The sequence below is a fragment of the Aedes aegypti genome, chromosome 2, assembly GCF_002204515.2.
Source record: "Aedes aegypti strain LVP_AGWG chromosome 2, AaegL5.0 Primary Assembly, whole genome shotgun sequence".
NCBI classification, from domain to species: domain Eukaryota; kingdom Metazoa; phylum Arthropoda; class Insecta; order Diptera; family Culicidae; genus Aedes; species Aedes aegypti.
In genome coordinates, this window is record NC_035108.1 from 137,817,197 (window position 1) to 137,833,370 (window position 16,174).

Consider the following 16,174-nt stretch of genomic DNA (forward strand, 5'->3'; position numbering starts at 1 on the left):
ACATATTTCACAGTAATCTATCAAAACTTGTCTATGCTTACTATACTATTTCGTCACAAACGTCTGCACGGATAAAATCAAAAGTGATAATATGTCTTCGAGGTAAAACGAATTTAAATTTTTTTTTTAAATTTATTCAAATTGCAAAAATAATCTCACGAAAATTCACTCATACGAAGTTCATGGGAATACCATTAAAAACTTTCCATAGAACTTTTTTAAACAATTTTATAATGTATTGTGCTTATGGCAGAAAATCCATCAAGGATTCACATAAACTAGATTCCGTCGTTCTAATAGCTGGACTAAATTTTTCACAGCAATCCTGTAAAATATATAAATGAATACTAGCCAAGAAACGTCAAAATTTAAAATAACAGAACAGCTGATCCTCTAGACAGAATCTACGAAGAACAATTCTTTGTTAATCTATCTTCTATTTATCTTTATGAATAAAAATGGAATGGTGTTTGTATGTCACGAATTGTTTCCAGAACGTTGTTGTCCCCGAGGGTTCCAAGTTTAGGAAGTTTAAAAAACTGTAAATAATAATGTGACATAATTTACACTAATTTGTTTGAAGCCTACTACACGTCCTACTAGGTAATACAACGGCAATCTTATATAAATGACAAAACAGATTCTGCCTAATGTTTTTTATGCAGAGAAAATTACCCTTGAAAAAAGATTCTCTTCTAAATCAATATTTGAATTATGCAATAATATTTGGGTGTATTGAAATGCTTATTAGCATCAAATTGTACTGGCCTTCGTTATCCATATCTTCATAATCTCAAGAGTATTCTCGGTAGAATGACAGTTTTTGTTTTGCACATCTCGATAAATCACAGATTCACACATTTACTCATATCCTTATCGATCAGTTGCGCGTATTGATAGTGTTCGATAGACCCGACACCCCGTAAAAAGGTCTTCTGCTCAAACAATGCGACACATTCCTTTGCTTATATATTAGTATGCTCTTGCAAAGCCCAACGCTTCTAAGAAGCCTAAGTGATTCCATAGATTTGTTCATAAAGTCCGTGGTATACATTTGATAGACATTAATCTGGACCCATACTCACATTCCATCTGAAACATGAAGTGAAATATGCATTCAATTCAAACAAAATAAGGTAATAAATCATTAAATTCCTAAAATTTTTGAATCATTTTTAATGCCATGTAATCCTCGTAATGACCAAAAATTTGAAAATTGTATTTTTTATTATACAAAGAACCTCGCGATTACCATTCCAAGATCTCTGACGGCTGGAAACGCTGAGCTGACGACTTGAACTGTCGAAACATACAGCTGCCATCGATAGACATGAACTCAACATCATTGGCAATTCTCATCCACATGGAAGTAGCATGTCTGTTCTGACATACGTATAGAATTCGAACATCCATGATAGCAAATGCGGTCTCCATCAACCACGGAAGGTCAGCAGTTTAATTATTTACATTGAGATGTGCCATTCACAGACATCTAGTGGATCGACAGACGCATATCCCATTGAAATACTAAATTTGCGATGCAACTTGGTGCGACCACAAACATATTAACGATCAATTAATTGTAAGTGCAATTTAAACAAGCGAAATGGGTTTCATTCGTTTGATTCCGATCCGGTTTTGTGAACAATTATCGCGTCGGGATGAATGAACTAGCTAACGTTTGGCTAACTTCGGTGCAGGGTACCGTGAATTCCGAAAATAATGAAAAACTAGTTTTCATTTTATCTCTTTTCTTTCTTCCAAGTGGTTCTGTCAGCTTTACATCTGCTTTCTTCGCTCTTTGTTTCGGAGTGAACCGCGAAGAATATGTGTATACGGTCCACTCAAACCGCTTATACGTGTATCTGTGGGTCTCTTTCACTAAGTTGCTACAACTATCTTGCTTCCTGTGAATGCTGTTAACTTCTCCGAAAATGAAAGACAGTGAGACAAAGTTATGCTGGAAATTACATACTTGGTAAAAACTTATTCTTCTCTTCTCAGTGCACGGAGCCAACTGATCACTCGCATCATAACTTTTTGCATTATTTTCATTCTTTGTGCATCTTTAATTTTTGCTTCGAGCGCACTTTTATTGCGTGAATTTATCTTCTCTTTTTGTACCCAGTCAACTCCTTCTAGTCGACCTTGTTCACTTAAACTTTTTGAATTTCATCCAATCACTGGGTTATCTTTCACACTTCTCCAAACACCGTTCAAATGTGTCACGATATCTTCCCAAGCGACAAAATCTTCGTCATTGACGTTGCAACATGCGATCCATGTCCATCCGATGTGGTCTGTCGAACTCACTGAACTCCAAATCGTGAATCGTTGCACCCAACCAAGAACAGTGGTTTGCAATTAGGTCGAACTATAATCCCGGAGACTCAACAATCGTCAGAAACCAACGAAACACACAGCGTCCTCTCCCGGGCTAAACATAACAAACAGAGCCGAATAGTGCAAACAAGCCGTGTGTGTATGTTCGCACAGTCCGAGCAGAAGCAGCCGTTCTGCAGCGGCGATGGCGGGCGGCAATGATGCTATTGGGCAGGTTTTTCTCAGATCCGAGACACTGCCAACATAAATATACAGTGTGGTTAAAATCCGCACTCTAAACTACCGAGTGAAACTGATGCAGCGATAGTTCTCATAAACGCGCGTCCGTTACCGACCGAAGTTCAAAGTAGACTAAGGCGCCTTTATGTTCGTCATCCAGCCAATACATTCACGAAACCGGGAACGAATTGTCAGCCGTTCGGGTCCATATGGGCATCAGGAGAGCCGAAGGTGGAAAGGCAAACCCGAAACAGAGAACGCTTGTTCTGGTGAGTTAACGGATGAATCAGCCGACCGGTTCCGAAGGCGGCGTGGAAGCATGAATGCTGTTTGTGACTGCGGCGCTGCTTCCTCTTGGCAAGTCTGCCATTTTCTGTTTTGCCGTTTGTTGTCGGTTCATTTGAAATGCTCTCAACGGGAATGTGGTAACGAAAGGTCACTGAAACCGAGCGCAAACGGTTCAATTGCGAACGGTAGGATTGCATGAACTGTTTTGTTCATGATGAACGTTGGTTTGATGGTGGGTAATCCGGAATGTGATCTAAAGTTTTTGGAATGAACAACAGCCTCAGAAATTCAACTCAGTTGGATGCAAAGCGCACAGCAGTGATAACAAAGATATTGCTCGGTGCAAGAATGGATGATAGATTGTTAAGTGCTTTTCTTTATCAGCACAAACTCTAATTTTCAGTCAGATTTGTTTTCTTTCTAGCGTGTGGTGAATGTAGGTATTCCTTGGAATATATTTATAACTCTAAGGGCAATTATAACTCTTGACACAGATCTTAGAAACCTGTCAAATAATGGCCCAATAAATCCCTTAAACAGAAAAACTCATGATTCCAGTATAAGGTTTCAATGCGAGTAATGGACCCGAATGTATCTGAGATTGATTTATGGTACTTATTTTGTAATAGGGTCCTAGACAGATGTACAGTAAAATCTACATGAGTCGATATTGTAGTGACCAGCAATTCATGGGAACAGCGAATCATGGAAGAAAAATTCTTTTGGAAACAGATTTGAGAGACCTTCGCAGTAATCATGTTATTTGTTTCTTATATGGTTCTATGTGTCGATGTAAAGCCATGGAACATTAACTCATGGAGATTTTACTGAACGTTTTATGAAGCCTGACACAAGTTGTACATGTCTATGGAGCAGTTTTTTTTTATTTTCTAGTTTATTATATATTGAAAAATAGTTTTTTTATTTCTATTACACACTCGTCTGGAAATTAAAGTTTGTTGCCGTCTTTGGTCAATAACAAAAAAAATCATATTGCGTCTTAGGATCGTTTTCGATTTGAAAGCTCAAACAGCTAACAAGTGTGTTGACCAATTTTAGTTCTGTTCAGCTTACATGAAAGGCACACATGCCTAGTTTCAAAAACCCTCCGGGAAATCAAGAATTGGTCACTGTGACCGTCGGAAACCTGCTATATCTGAAAAAGTCCCTTAAGAGATCCTTACCTTGATGACCTCCAATTTCGTAACCAAACAAGTATGAATAGAATTATTAAAATCATAATGGGCTATTTTGGCGCTTTACCGATACGCCATGTGCAAAAAAAAAATAATAAACTCAGTGATGTTTTCCATTTTTACGAGATATAGTTTGTGGCATGTAATTAAACGAAAAGTCAGAAGAAATTTAGTTGTTGGAGAATTAAAGTTTATTCTCACTTGGGAAGTTTATACCATTTGACAATCTTGATAATTATAATCAAACTCCCGCTAAATTATCCCTGAATTCAAACTGATATATTTGAATCGCGACCGTAACATGCATTGTTTTTTTAAATAAATTTATTGTTATGTAAGGGATAAAAAGGATTAAGATACTACTAAAAAATTGAAATGTAATCAAACAAATTCAGTTCACTTCTATTCATAAGCATGTTTATGTCGAAAAACTACATTTCATAGCCTTCAATTTTATAAAAAAAAACAACAACAAAAAATCAGGCAATACGTTTTTCGTAAATTTATAGGCAAAACTAATTCGGAGTGTAGGCGAAAATTTATGTGTATATTGAAACCAATTGAAGATAAAATCTTTTTCAATTTTCTATTGAGAGTTCGACTGTATTTTCAATGATTGATGAAATATCGGCATACCAGCCATACCAGCGTCGAAACGTCGGGTTAAATAATAAAACTCGTTTTTAACAAAAAAGACTGCGTTGCCGATATTTCATCAATCTTTTTCAATATTTTATGTAAGGGCGTTTCTAGGCCTATCATAAGGTTGCTTTGAGGTGCATTAGTTTTTTCATAAATGCTTGAAAACAATTTTTGGCCCATAGTGGGGCAAAAGTTCGACCCATGTATAAAATCACGGAAAAATTTAAAATTGCCTAAAATCCACATATTATCTTCAAATTTAGTAAAATTTGTCTGATCGTGTGAAAATTGTCACCAAAATTTTACATTTCCACTTAGTTTTGCGGAAAACTGCTATTTTTGAGTATATTACAATTAACTCCGTTTTGGGCAATTTTTTGATGAAAATTTAGTGTGTATTTTTCGTTAAACTTGAGCTTCCGGCTGGTGTAAGGTATCTGCCTGTCATAAAAGGGTCGATATTTTGTGTTTTAGCCAGCGAATTTTTGCCCCACACTAGATTCGAACTCTTGCCCCACCGGTGGGGCAAAAGTTCGAATAAGACAATCATTTTTGAAACTGTTATAACTAAAAATGAGTAAATATTTTGACACAAGTTTGTTCAGCAAAATTATAGCCAATATGTTAAAAGTTCACTGTACGGTATTTGTTTTGTTTTAACTACTATTGTTTTCCTGGAAACTTTGATTATACCACTAAGGTCGAACTTTTGCCCCACCTTACTCTATCCTTCCTTTGTATTGCAATTTATAAGTGAACGAATCCAAAATAGTATTTTAAGACGAAGTAGGTGTGAAACAACATCTGAATAACAAAAAGCCTCTACAACTATTGTCGCCTCATTGTGCAGGTGTCTAAATGATCTTCATGATATTGTCGATGACTCGCGATCCGAGAGTTACAATTTCGATCCTCGTTGAAAAATTGTGTCATCACTTAAATAATGCGCTGAATTTTGTTCACTTAGCTTTAACAATCATGCTTTATGTCGAATAACTACATGGTGAGAAGGTAAGAAAAAGCTAACAAACCGATGAAGAATTCTGTATCTTCTGAACGCAATGAGTAATGCTTGAGATAATTATCTAATTAAAATACCTGTGTCTTATGTAAAAATGTCTGAGGAATTGAATGAAAGTGCTTCTGATGGCCATATGGATTGAATCAAATTCTCCATTTTTATTAGGCTTTTGATAGGATTTCTCACATTATATGCAGGTAAACTGTGTATGTATTGAAATAACGATTTTTAGACGATAGGAGTGTGTTACCCCGAATTTTTCAATTTATCAGGTTTTTGATAGGATTGATAATATGAGAAATCCTGTTATAATCCAGGGAAACTGTTTAGTAGCGGTTCAAATTACGTTTCTGAGACGATAGGAATGTTAAGATTTAAGAACAGGAGTTGGACCTGGCCGTACGGATCGTTATCATGCCCGTTTCACCTAAATTCTCTATTATATCAGGTTTTTCGTATGTTTTATAATATTATGTTATTCTCATTCGCTTACCAAAGCCTGATTGAATGGGGAATTTGGATAAAAGAGCATAATACTAATCCGTGCCATCAGTTTCAATTCCTAAATTTATTTCTTTAGACTGTTATCGCCTAGAAAGCGTTATTCCATAGTTCATTAAAAGCTACCCTGAACATAATATGAGGAGTCAAGAGACTGACAAATAGGGTTTTTGGGTGAAATGAGAATGATAACTATTTGTTTGATCCATAGTATTCAATGCATTCTCTTCCGTTGACTTTTATAGCTTAGAAAACGTTATATCAATGATTCATGATCAGTTGCTCTGCAAATGATATCAGAAATTCTAACGAAAGTCTGATCACACTGCGGAACACGTTTTTGTCTCCAGCACCAAAATATCGCTATTCACTTAATTAAGAGTTGTTGAATCCATTGCCGTTTTCAGAAATATCATAGCACGTCTAGTTTTTGAGATATTGACTGTTGAAAATGCAAAAAATGACTATTTCTGCCAACTTGCATGCAAGTTTGCCAGCTTGTAAGGTAATATATTGGATTAATTTGCCACAGAATTCAAACTTTATGTGTGTAACAATACTTATTTTCAAAGTTTGTTATACTTTCGATGCGGAAAAGTTATTTTTTGATGGTTTAGAGAATTGTTGTATTTTGCCATATAGAAGTAACGAAGAATTTTGTATGGAGACTGCAAGCATGTTGAAAAAATCGGTTTAATCGAAATTTAATCGCGCAATTTCAATCAAATTATGTCTGAAATGAAAGTTCAAGTTCTATTTTGCATGTTTGGCGGATTAGATCACAAAAATTTTTGACAAATCGTACTTTAAATTTTATGTAAACATGAATAAAACCAGTGTTTTATACAACTTTGGCGACCTGTAACTAAAAATTGTGACGTGCTGGAACATTTCTGAGAATGGCACCAGATTCAGCAACCCCAAATCTACTAGAGACACTTAATTTGATCCTTGAGACACGCAAAAATGTCATTTTTGTTACGCTGTGTCATTTGTGAATTGTGGGTAAAACGAGCATGAAACCGATCATTTAATTCATGCACTTTTCTAAACCGACCATTATCGCTGAGACAACGTTATGTTAATACCTAATAAATGGTTACCCTGTACATAAAATGATAAATCATATGAAAATTCCAATTAAATGGGGAATTTGGGTGGGCCCTTGAGCTACTGAACTACTTTGCCGAAGACATTATCTTTCTAAGTGGTCAGGCTCCTGAGATCTCTGCAAACAAAAGTTTCATGCTCACTAGCGCCGCCTAGTGACAAAATTTTGAATCAACTACCGTCTCGACTCATATTCCGAACACTTAACCCGTATAGGTCTGAGTGAAAGCAAAAAAAATAGATCGGAACTGCCCCCCTCCCCTCCCCCAAACGATGGACGTCATTTTTGAATCACCCCTTTTGTTGAATCTATCTATATAAATAAAAATGGAGTGGTGTTTGTATGTCACGATATGGCTTGAGAACGGATGAACGGATTGACGTAAGTTTTTCACAGTTGCACTCGATAAAGGATGCGACGTGATAGTGTGAAGAGAAAGTTTGGGAAAAAGCTGGGAATAATCTGGAAAACGTGAGAAGAGTTCTGTGTATTTTTTATGGGGGATTACATGACGTTTTACAAAAGCCTATTTGATAGCAACACAAAGTTTTCCGGGATCATTAGTTTGTGATAAAAATACTTTTCAAAAAACCTGGAAGCGCTTTCTGTTCGATAACGTTGGGTACACGCATCTTTAAAAAAAAAATTAAAATGGACATCAATTTTGAATAGACCGGAAAACATTGCTGAGGAAAATAGGTAAATCGCTTTGAAAACGCCTGAGATACGCATGGTCCAAGTTGCACTTCCTACTTTTTTTAACTCTTTGGAGTTGGCGTAAGTTTTCATACCCTTGGTAGTAGAAGAGTTAACTAGTAAATTGGCAGAAAGTTACAGTGGAATTGCGATGATAGAAATGGGATTCTTATTATTTCGGTGCTTTCTTTGGTATTTCGGAAATAAAAACTCCTGAATCTCTGTATATCTTAGAACTACAAATCTGTTTCCATATTAGTAGTTGGTTTTTAGTAACTTTCCCTGTAATTCTTGTAAATCCCGTAGGTTTCGGGGTTAGAATACTAAGGGACACAGATAAAATATTTAAATTGCAATATAGTGTAATCCGAAGAGTACTGTAGAAATAAACCAAAATTCATGTATTGTTACAGCATCATGAAAACCTATATAAATATACATTCAATTTTCATTTAGAAATGCTTGGATGTTACATGATCATGTTGATTTCAAGTGAATTCAATTAAAATTTAATAGATAGGATGAGATTTACGTTCATTTTAATGCTCGAAGTGTGTGCATGAAAATAAACTTAAATTTACAACCTTTTTTTTAGCTGTGCACAGCTGTGGATTCGATGGTTATTTTTGGGATGACGTCAAATATTTTCAAGGAACCCTTGTGGGAATCTTGGAATTTCTAGGATTCCAATTAACCTATCAAGATTCCGGTGGGAATCTTTGACGTTTAGAGAACCTTAGAAATACCAACATCTTGACAATTTGATGGGAATCCAGAAATTCGGGTGCAGATGTTGAGATTTTTAAGCAAGTTATAATGGTAATCGTTGAAAATCAATAAAATCATCTTGAAATGCTGGCAAAACAAACCAGAATGCCAAATATTTTCACCAACAGCTTTTTTTATCAGATTTCAAATGATTTCTATCAATATTCAAAAGGTTCTTATCAGAATCTATGTCGAGGTGAACCAGCCACGGGCTGAAAGCCTCGTTAATAAAGACAATAACAATAATAATAAAAATAATAATCAGAATCTCAATGGTGACTAAGAATTTGTAAAATAATCCTGGGCAGAATTCTGACGTAGCTCTGAGCACAATTTCAGAATTTTCGGCAGCATTATCGCAGTGGCAAACATTTCAATTTCTCCAAAAATAGTTTTTTGCGATTCCGTTGCAAATCAATCAAGTTTTCATTGATGAGATGCACTACATAATGGCCTGCTTTTCCTACCAAAAAAGCAATGCTGAAAAGTGCTACTTTTCAGCACTGTTTTCGGTGCTGAAAAGTAGCACTTTTCGATACTGTTTGGAAGGCGTCAACCAAATATCCCAGTCTATTCTTCCATACTTAGCATCTGATTTTATGTGATGTGTGATCCAGATACAAGACTGGTGATGTTGTCGGCGCAATAAAAAGTTAGAACAAGTTTCTCGCCGAAGTTAGATTCTTCTCAGAATCTATGCGAGATACCTAACTTCGGGAGTGGTGCACACGATTCGCATCCGGAGGCGCTGTAATACGCCCTACTTTCTAAACAGGGTATCTTACATAGATACCGAGAAAAATCCATTTTAGGCGAACTGCATTTTCAGACCGATCTGACAATACTTGTTTGGGAACGGATCGTCCAGCATTCTAAGAGGTGGCAGTAGAACCCGCGACTGTACGCATTTGTTCTGTTACCCAATAGGGAATATGGGTGAACGAGAAAATTTGTGACGTTCGTAGATACTACGAGGTCGCAGCCTACGCGATTGAAAAATACTGAAGTGATATGTGTAGGGATGTACGCCCACGTGGTTTCTGTTGAAATGTTTGTTTGTGCTTTTGGAAATGATCCAGCTCAAACGGATTTTTTCGTAATAGCAAAAAATGTTGTATGCTACTCGTTGCAAAACTCGATTTTTTCAGCACTCGTTGTATTTATCCAACTCGGCGAGCCTCGTTGGATAAATGTACAACTCGTGCTGAAAAAATTAAGGGTGGGTAATGTCTATTACATTACCGCGGGGTTGACGTAGAACTACGATGATTAATAATTTGATTTGTCATGTGTATGAATTTGTAAGTGTACTAGTTTTGTGTTGTTATTGATCGGATGAAGTTTTCAGATGTATACTCTTTTTGGACTCATTTTGGTAGTCCTGAAAAGAACGATTTGTCGTTCTGTGGTTCCGAGAACTATTGTTTGGTGTTCCAGGAATAATGCCAGATGATTGAAATTGTTTTTTGGTCGTTGCTTCCTTGTGTTGCTTGGTTGGGTGATCGGTTTCTGGCTCCAGCTGTAGTTCGCCAAACTCCTCCAGTAGATTAGATGTTTGATAGCTCGGGTGCTTCGATCGTTAGAATCGATAGAATCGGTCCAGTGCTTTGGTCTGTAGCAATATCCAATGCATGAGCATTTAGGCTCTGTACATTGATACTCATCAATATGCAGGCTTGGCCGCTATGATCCAGTATTTCACGCAGTTCGTCTCAAAGCGTCACTAATCGATGATTGCCTAAGCGCTGCAGCTCATTCCTCAAGTCAACCCTCTTGGGAGAATTGCTGCCTTTGGCGTGATGGAACTTAAAAAAATTGGAAGAGTTTGTCAAAAATAGCCCTAGCAGTGAAGTAACCCGCGACAAACCAACATATACCAATTGCTGATCCTGGCTTTTGTCATAGTCGTACACGACCTCGGGAAAAGTTCCACCTTGCGACTTATGAACAGTAAAAGCACAGGCACTAACCATCGGGAACTGAATGCGTTTGCATTTGATTATGCCGCACAGTTTGAAAGTAAAATAAAAATTCTCTATACAGGAGTGAAATTGGAATTTCAAAACCAAGAGCCTGACGTTGGCATGAAATATTTTTAACTGTTTGCTGATTTAACGAAATTCCTTGAATGGCACCTCAATTGAAAGACAAGACATCAAAGGGTCATGTCGTTTACTAACTGAATCCCACATACCTGTCCAAATAGTTTAATTACTGTTTAAAAAGAGAATGTTGATTTCAAGCAAATTTATAAATAGGGGTCCTAGAGAAAATTTGACGTCATTTGCTTTCCATTCTCCGCTTGGATCGCATCTCAGCAGGCAATAGATCGTCTGGCTCTGACCAGGCGTGCTTCTCAGGCACAGACATCGATAGCGAAGGACCTCCCCGTTTGTCTTGCTTCGCTCAAATCAAACTGTCGAGCGAGCGAGAGAAGATGCTGTCCGAAGCCAAAGTCATCACCGCTGCCCCCGCCAATAAGAAGAAGAAGAAGAAGGGGAAGCAGTCCACAGGAAAATTTGCGGTCGAACACGGTGTGAACACGGTCGGGCGGGCAAGTCATTCTCGCTTTGTGCTTCACTGCTTGTTTGTGTTCACCCAGCCATCGTCATCGCCGCCATCATCAGGTTTCGACTTAAGCCCGGTGATCCACTACCTGTTACTGTTGTGCGCCATCCACGCCACGAAACTTAAGGTTCGTCGTATAAGCAAATAACTTGCTCAAATTTATACATTTGAGTTGAGGATTCCCCGTTTGACCATGGCAATCAACTGATAACATCCCGCAGTGTTATTTATCTGTAAGAGCATCAAAGCTAACAAAGCCATCGGCCCTTTTCAGGGCCATCAAATTAGTGGAAAAGAGTTAAAAGAGAAATATTTTCGACTTTATATAATATATTATATTAGCCATATTATGGCTTCTAATATTCCTAAATCAATTTCACAGCTTCATACAAAATTTCATTTGTCATGAATAATTTATGACTAAACATTTTGAGACTGTAATCGCGGACGCTGCTGCAGTGCCGTCGGGGTGAGTGCTCAACATTCCACAACAATTGTAAAATAGAGTGGCATTTCCAACAGCGTCTTTGATGTTCCATATTTTATGGGAACACTTTGATAAGCAAAATTATCACATGTAACAAAATTGCGACATATTAAGAATGCTTTTGAAAAGACATTCTCATTAAACAATTGTAATAATTTTGGCACCCATGGATCAGAAATTTACCTTCATAATAAAGAAAACTATTGATTATCAATAGCTCGTATTGAATATTTAGTTAATGTCAACCCTTCCAGCAATTCATGTTCGACCAATTTTTCGCGCATTACCATTCTCCGCAATTTTCAAGTAATTCCAAGCCCAACACATTATTGGCACATACCCATTTTCCAGATTGGTCGATCAGAAAGCGAAGAGCACAAAAGGGAGGAGCATCATCTGCTATTCTGAGGTTATAAAACATTCTTTCTTCGCCGGATTCAGTTTAATTCCAATTCCGCTTTCGAGCTGGTAAGAGCTCCTCCGAACTTGCTCAGCGAGAAGTACCTCGCTACTAGAAATCTGCTGAGCTGTTAATCTCCAAGCTGCCAATCCAGCATCTGGTTTGTGAAATCGCTCAAGATTTCTAGGTTGACCGATCCGCGCTTCTAGATTTCGACACGTGGTAAACTCGTGGTCACAGCATCCAAGCTCAATAGGCCCTTTTCAGCGCCAACATACGTTCATAAAAGGGTTTATTGGATGATATTTACTGATTTATCTATAATGATCTAAATATCGCGGTATACTACAATTTGGTTCACATAATTTACCCCACATAATTACATGAGTTTGAGAATTTACCGCTGCAGCGCCGTCGGACCGTAATAACATCATACTACTCAGCATATAATGGAGGAACACTTCCTTAATTCTCGAGTATGGAAATTGGAAAATGTATTAAAATTGCGACAGATTTTAAATACTGTTTAATAAACTGTTTCCTGACCAATTGTAATGAGCAACTATTGATCTTTTCTACATGTTAGTCTTTTGAAAATGTCATAGTATATAAATCAGAACACATTAAACATTGATCAGAAATATTTAAAATGTGCACGAGACCAAAACATGCGTGATTTTAATTTATTGTAAGCTATTTAAATAATGTTGATATTTTTACTGTCCATACGAACGCGCATGTGAATTTTCCAAGATATGTAAATCCCTAACCAAGACATCAACTTCATGTATCTTATCCTAGATTGGTCAATCAGAAGAAGGCGAAGAATACGAAAGGGAGGAGCATCGTCTGCAATTCAAATTATGTAAAACATACTATCTTCGACAGATTCGGTTCATTTAAGGGACGAATGACCTTCGGATTAAAATCCCTCTGTAACAAAAACAGGATTCGGTTCATTTCATTTACACTTTCGAAGAACTTCTCGTAAGAACTTCTCGTGATAAACACAGTATAGCTAGTAATATTTCTTAATGTGCTTACCACATACTTGCTATAATCTCTTAATTCATCTCGTAGCATCATACAATATCTGATTTATCACGAATAGTCGACAATACGACAATTTGAGGATGTTCCGAGAACGCTGCGGTAGTGCCGTCGGGATGCAATAACAGCATAATGCTCATCTTGTACATCCCTTGCCAAGACATCAATTTCATATAGCCTATTTCTCAGATTAACGCAATAGACAACAAGTAGAAAAATCAATTCAGATCAATAGTTGCTCATTACAATTGGTCAAGAAACAGTAAGAATTTTGGAAGTGGGGGCCGTGAGGCTCGGGATGGATTGTCCTCCATGACTGGTCCTGGCTGGAAATATTCGTGGGGAGGAACTCGACCCTTTGCTGCATGAATTTCATTAACAACTATTTGGTAAAGCAGAAATTTTCCGAGGAAAATTCTGCTAAAAGTGAACTTTTTCAAAACAACTCTTATGGATTGGAATATTTATCAACAACTCTTTGTCAAGTAAAATCATCCTAAATAACTCTTTGCTCCATCGCCAAACCAAACCATTTCATTGAATTCATCAAGTACAAGAATATGAATGGTAAGGAGAGGCAGATGGTGTATATTTCGCTGGCGTTAGTTTCCAACAGGTCGCCGGTAGGCGCTGACTACTAATCCGTCCACTGAATGTTTTTCAGTTGTTGCTTTCGCTTCGTTGCTCTCGGTTAGTTGTGTTTGATCTTCCGACCTTGACGCCTTGAAAAAAAAACCGCGATCGCTTTATTGTGTTTGATCTTCCGACCTTGACGCTTGCTCCTGCGGGGCCAGCGATGAGGGCAGGATCAAACATGTCGCGCGTCGGTCGAGTGGAAGTGAAAAAAAAACCGCGATCGCTTAGTTGAGTTTGATCTTCCGACCTTGACGCTTGCTCCTGCGGGGCCGGCAATGAGGACAGGATCAAACATGTCGCGCGTCGATCGAGTAAAGTGAAAAAGTGCCGCGTCGATCGAGTAAAGTGAAAAAGTGCCGCTTTCGATTAGTTCTTTTTGATCTTCCGACGTTGACGCTTGCTCCTGGGGAGTGCGTCAAGAAAGCCCCAACAGTCGTCAGTTGTTTTCCCTCACGGGTTGCGCGCCTATTTTCTCTGAGTGCTTTTATATAGCTGAGCAAACGAGTGAAGCTGAAAGAGGATTGTTGCTGCTCAAGGATGACGGATCAATTGGTGAGCTCGTTTCATGCTATTGTTTCTAATCTATAAAATATGTATGACTGCACCTTTAATCGTTAAAACGGTGAGACGTAAATATGATTTTTCAAAAAAATATGAATGGTTCGTCACTGTGAGTGTCGACATAAACTCTGATTCACAAATTATTTCTGTCTAATTTTTTTTTATTAAAAACACCTTCTTTTTTTACCTTTTTTGTAATTAAAAACAACTTTGAATAGTTCGACACTTCAAGTGTAGACTTCCAAAAGGTTTACTTTATTCAACAAACTTTTAAAGGTTCGTCACCTCAAGTGTCGGCATATTTTTTCTCTACATAGATATTGTTCATATCAAATGAAAATATTATATTTACATATAAACATGTTTATATCTCACAAATAATTATTTATCATGGTCTAATCGCTTATCAAAGTGAATCCTGTGACCCAACGATCCTTCCCATTAACAAACATCCCTCCCAGTAACCTTTGTGGAGATGCAGAGGCAAACACGGTCTCCAAATAGCAAAGATTACACACTAACAGTCCTTCCCCCAATCCCACCTGACTGTAAGGACGTGGCCGGCGCCGTTATTGACCATGTATAAATAGAGGCACTGAATTATGCACACTGAAGAAGATTATGGCCAATCCCAGCCGAACTTCTAGTTGATTCTTTGTGCATTTTCACTGACTTCGGTCAATCACGGAATAGCAACCATTGATATGTGCAGTCAGTCTAAGCTAAGCTAAGCTAAGCTAAGCTGTTGCTTTCGCTTCGTTGCTCTCTGGTTCCATTCGCTACTCGCACACTGCTGTGGCTTTCACGCGCTCTTCTTTGCTGCTCCGCTGCTTGATCCGTTCATTATGCCGTTCGATATGTGAATGAGCTGGGAGCAGAACAACCAGTTGTTTTATTTGCTCGAGCTCCGTTCACCGATGGCGAGTGGTGGGGTTCTCGCTTGGTTGTTTCGTCACTCCGTTCGCTACTCGCACGCGATTGGTTATTGCTTTCGCGCTATTTTCGTTGATGGTGTGATTCTTCGCTGAGAAAAAAAAACTGCAACTCTTTTGATTTTTCATTCAAAATGACCAACTTTGATAAACTATATATCTCAGTTATTTATGGACCGATTTGAATGAAATTTTCACAGAATATCAGACATAACTTTAATTTTAACATATATTTTTGAGTGGTTTTTCCAATCACACGTTGAAAAGCAGTAACGGTTTGACTAAAGTGAATTTTTTGACGATTTTTTATAATTGACATAACTAAACATATTGAAGGAATAGCTTCATGGTATCTTCAGCAAAGTTGTAGATTTTGACGAGATGAATAAGTTTGCTGAAGACAGTTTTTGTGTAAGGCTATCAGATTTAAGATAAAAAGTTTTGAATTTTTCGTCGAAAATTACAGTTTAGTAAAACCGTTATTACTTATAAACTTGTGATTGGAAAAATTATTCAAAAATATTTGTTAAAACTCAAGTTACATCTGATGTTCTGTGAAAGTTTCATTCGAAAATATTTCCATAAATAACTGAGATCTAACTTACCAAAGTTGGTCATTTTGTGTGGAAAATCGAAAAAGTTGCAAATGCATGTGAATAAGTTGGGGCCTTCCTTAGCCGAGTGGTTGGAGTCCGCGGCTACAAAGCAAAGCCATGCTGAAGGTGTCTGGGTTCGATTCCCGGTCGGTTCAGGAT

The 16,174-nt window shown here is 37.5% G+C and overlaps 1 protein-coding gene across 3 annotated transcripts in view; it reads right to left on the reverse strand.

The window, feature by feature from the left end:
* LOC5567324 (semaphorin-2A) overlaps positions 1 to 16,174 on the reverse strand; it is a 418,406-nt gene that overhangs the window by 331,076 nt on the left and 71,156 nt on the right. The window contains exon 1 of one of the 3 annotated variants that reach the window (XM_021842535.1): positions 1,976 to 2,696. The exons of the other annotated variants lie outside the window; for them this stretch is intronic. The gene's annotated coding sequence lies outside the window, so the exon portion shown is untranslated. Of the gene's footprint in view, positions 1 to 1,975; positions 2,697 to 16,174 lie in introns of those variants that run through there. 3 annotated transcript variants of the gene reach the window in all.